The sequence below is a fragment of the Amblyraja radiata genome, chromosome 29, assembly GCF_010909765.2.
Source record: "Amblyraja radiata isolate CabotCenter1 chromosome 29, sAmbRad1.1.pri, whole genome shotgun sequence".
In the NCBI taxonomy this organism is placed as follows: domain Eukaryota; kingdom Metazoa; phylum Chordata; class Chondrichthyes; order Rajiformes; family Rajidae; genus Amblyraja; species Amblyraja radiata.
In genome coordinates this window covers 15514323-15519264 of record NC_045984.1, presented here as the reverse complement: position 1 = coordinate 15519264, position 4942 = coordinate 15514323, and positions in this window count along the sequence as shown.

The following is a 4942-nucleotide window of genomic DNA, read 5'->3' as shown; positions in this document are numbered from 1 at the left end:
CTAAAATGATTCTGCCAAGTCAGATCTTGAAGTTGGATTATCACTGTCTGGTTCCCACTAATAAAATCCCATCTTTTCATACCACACCAGCGTATGCCATGCGTGTATTTGATTACACTTGTTGGAAAGGAGCATTTGAGGTGTACTGAGAATTTTGAATCTTTGTATTGGATGCACGCACAAGCCTTGGAAGGGCCGCACCATCTCGCATACCACCCACTTATACACCCCATTAGGCACTTCCTCTTTGGTAGAGTCTGTGGTTACCACATTGACCACAACAACCACCTCAGGATCCTCAGAATATAAGGATTTTCCTTTAGAAAGGAGATGAGAAATGTATTTAGTCAGAGGGCGGTGAATTCCATGGAATTCATTGCCACAGACGGCTGTGGAGACCAAGTCATTGTCTATTTTTAAAGTGGAGATTGACAGATTCTTGATTAGTATGGATATCAGGGGTTATGGGGAGAAGGCAGGAGAATGGGATTGCGAGGGAAAGAGATCAGCCATAATTGAATGGCAGAATAGACCAAATGGGCCAAATGGTCTACTTCTGCTCCTCTGACTTATGGATCCACAAAACCGACATGTCAGCAGGTCATGCTCAATCCCAAGGGACCACTGAAGAAAACTTGTTCAGATATCTGTTCCTGGTCCTGATTAAGGATGATCTGCAGAGAGGTTGGATAACTGGGTTTGGGTAAATTGCACCTAATCTGAAAGAACTATTGGTTAAGATCTTGCATATCTGCTTGTGCTTGTTGCAGTGTACATCCAAATGTTCTGAAGGTCAGATGTTGATGTGTCCATCGCTGAACTGCTGATCTGATGCAGATGGTCTACCAACCGTTTAGTTTAAATCCAGAGAGAGCTGATGTACAAATGGTGACTTCCCCCTCCATTGAAAAAACTTGTGGTTGGATATTTTGTGCGACCTAATGCTCTGAATTATTAACTGCTATAGTTTTCTATAAAGGAATGTTTAAATCGATTTACTTAAATTCATAAATTTTACGGAAAGGAGCTATCTAAGGAATTCAGGGCAATGTGGTTGGGTGGGTGCCCATAGACTGACTGAGGTCTATACGTTGTACAAAACCTGTTCCACCTCTTCTGAAAGATAGACACGAAATGCTAGAGTATCTCAGCGGGTCAGTCAGCATCTCTGGAGGAAAGGATGTTTCAGGTCAAGACCCTTCTTCAGGCACCTGTTTCATGCAAAGTTCATCTTGTTTAGCCCTAAATATTGAGAAGTGAGACAGGTATGGGTGTCAGAGGCTATGGGGAGAAGGCAGGTGAATGGGTTTGGGAGGGAGAGATAGATCAGCCATGATTGAATGACGGAGTCGACTTGATGGGCCGATTGGCCTAATTCTACTCCTATCACTTATGATCTCAGTGCTCCTGATGTGGCTTACTTCACATCGGCAAGACCAAACATAGACTAGGCGACCTTTTTGCCAAAAATTGCACGCTGTCTGCCAGGGCCTGCTGGGATCTTCTGGTTGTGAACCATTTTCACTCCCCTTCGCATCCCCATACCAACCATGTGAGAGTGAGGTCATACATAAACTGCAGGAACACCATCGCATATTCCACTTGGGTAGCTTAGAAGTCAACGGTAAGGAATTTTCAGAGTTCCTATAAAACCCCTCTACCTCCTTCGTTTCCCCCCTGCAGGGATAAGTTTTAATGTAGTTATAGGAAGATTATGGTTCAATGGAATTGTTCATCATGAGTTGCAATAGCTGGGATTGGTTTCTGTGGGCAAGTGTTAATGGGCCAATTTGATCATTGGATAGTTTAGGTTGTAATGGGGCAATTTAGCAGATAATGGAGAAATAACCTTGGAATAGGTTGGACATTCAAACAATGAGCTCTAATGAAACTGTGTTTTGCAGTGATGAGTATCCAGTCATTTACAGTATGTTGCTCTTGAACTGAAATTGAATGGGTCAAATTGGCCAGTAGAGGCATAAGGTTCCATGAAACAATTTTTTTGTGTTTACGGGATGTTTACTGGTTAAAGTTTGGCATTACAGGCACAGGTGGGATGACTTTGGGTATTAGAATGATGTGCTTTATTTGGACTGTCTGCATAACTTCAGTGAGGAAATTGAATGTGGCCAGAAGTGCTGATTTTGTATTGCTGGACAGTTCACAGAATGGTTGATGAAATGCATGTTGAAAGTGTAGCATTCCATGTCAATGGTATCACAGTGGAGTTTGAGACATTTAAGCTGCAGGGCAAGTTACCAGAGTGATCAGTAATTGCACCTCCCACTCTCTGAGTCTTCTCATGCAGGAGTTCCCAAATGTTAAAAATTAAAAAGCTGCAGATGCTAGAAATCTGAAATAAAAACCAGAAGATGTTGGAAACACTGAGCAGGCCAGATAGAAAATTGTTTGTCTTCAGACTGAAGTGTTAACTCAGTTTCACTTTCCACAGTTGCTTCCTGAATGTTGAGTTTTCCAGCATTTTCTGTTTTTCTATATGTTCTTTGGTGTTGTCAGTTATCTTATCTGCTTCCAACAGATTAGCACAGAAACATACAAACAGCAGATCACCATTCAGGTATTATCCATTACACCTTGGATACTGGAAATCTGAATTAAAAGCACAAATTACTGGCAATACAATACATGATGTATCAGACAGCAATTACTCTGCAAATCGTTCCATTTTTTTTCTGTTTTACATTCGCATGTATTTATTGATTGCACACTGAATTATTATGGGAACAGGTACCAAAGTTTGGTGGGAATTTAACTTTTTTTCTACTGTTCAGCTGAAGAAATTAATCCTGAGTTACTACTGTGTCTACCTCATTAGAGACCCTCAGCTATATTTGATCAGACTTTACCGGGCCTTATTTAAGCGCCTTGAGTATTAGAAAGGCGCTATATAAATCCCATCCATTATTATTATTATTATTATCTTGCACTAATCGTTATTCGTGTTATTCCTTTTATCATGTATTTGTACACTGTAATCATGTATTGTCTTTCCACCGACTGCTTCGCATTCAACAAAAGCTTTTCCCTGCACTTTGGTTACACTTGACAATAAACTAAACTCATATGTTTCAAAAACCTCTTGAATTGCTGAGCATTGACCGTGAGTTGACAGCAGAGTGAGGCATTCGGACTGGCCAATTCCTTCCACCAAAGATCGGTCAACAGCTCCTAGTCACCCAAACCATTGCCAAAGTCTACATCGTAGGATTTTCCACTTGGAGACCAGCATTGTGGTGTTGCAGATATACAAGACTGCTAATGTTGGAATCTGGAACAACAAACTGTTGGAGGAGCTCAGCAGATGAAGACGCATCTATGGAAGGAAATGGACAGATGACGGTTCAGATGAAGGCTCCCGAACCAAAGCATCAATGGTTCATTTCTATGTACAGGTGCTGCTCAAACCGTTGTATTTCTCCATTCGATTTATTGCAGTGCCGGAACAAATTTTTTTTAACCTTAAAGACCAGGTGCCATGAAATGTAGAATCTCACCAGGGTTTTCAAGGCTTGGATTTGGTGGTGTGGCATCGAAGGGTGGAGAGAACTCGTCGGTAAGTCCTATGAGCTCACGGCATAGTAAATGACAGGTGATGGTGATTAGCTGCTAAAGTCTGGAGCTCAGAGGCAAAGTTCAATCATGCAGCATTCCACTGGGAGATTTGCTGGTGCTGTCCCACTACTGTCTGACCTAGTGCAGGAACAGCAACCCCACCGGTTTAAATGGGGACTTCTGACCCTGCACATTAGATGGGAATAACTAAATAACAATGACTGTTACATTAAAAAAATAATGTAATACTTTTAAATTATTTATTAGTGTTTAAATGTGCATTTAATTAATTGGAGCAATTTCAGCAGTTTTTGAATGCCTCTGTATACAAGGACATAAAAATGGTTTCAAAGTTTTCATTGGCTCCAGCGTGCAGAGAACATCGCCTCTTTTAACCCTCTGTATTCTGGCCATTGCCGACAGGTGGGAAGCAGAGCAGGTGACCCTGTGCAGGAAGGAACTGAAGATGATGGTTTACACCGAAGATAGCCACAAAATGCCGGTGTAACTCAGCGGGTAAGGCAGCATCTCTGGAACAAAGGGATAGGTGACATAAGGGGTTCGACCCGGAACGTCACCTATTCCTTTTCTGCAGAGATGCTCCCTGACCCGCTGAGTTACTCCAGCATTTTGTGTCTACTGCATTCTGTGCAACCCTGCTCATGATAAATGAACGTAATACTCTGATAATCCACTGTCTGATGGTAAAGAAATCTGAATGGCACACCGGATGATTTTTCCAGCAATCCCTCCAAATGCACCAGGACCCTGTTTCCCACATTCCCACTAAACATGCTGGGTTTCCATGTCCCTCTCTGCTTTTAAAATCATTTGGTTCCCGGTTCCCACACCTTTTAAACTCACCACAGCCCCGGTTCCTGCCTTATAAACTCGGAGACACACTAAACTGCAGATGCTGGAATCTTGCATAGAATACACATTTAATGAAGGACAATTTATACAATTAAAGCAATTTTACAAGACTCCTTTATTTATATAATAAAGGAAACTGGGTAACATTTAAAAAAAAAAGTAAATTAAATGCATGCTCAGCATGATGCTGGGGTATTATTTCGAATAACATCCAGCACTCAGGTTCACAATTAACACTCTTCTGCACACACAAGAAACAATTTACACTTTTACCCAGCCAAGTTTACCTATAAACCTGTACATCTTTGAGTGTGGGAGGAAACAGAAGATCTCGGAGAAAACCCACGCGGTCACGGGGAGAAGGAGCAAACTCCGTACAGACAGCACCCGTAGTCGGGATCAACCCTGGGTGTCGAACACGGCAAGTGCTGTAAGGCAACCACTCTACCGCTGCGCCACTGTGCCGCACAAATGGTTGTCAAGGTTAGCTATAAAG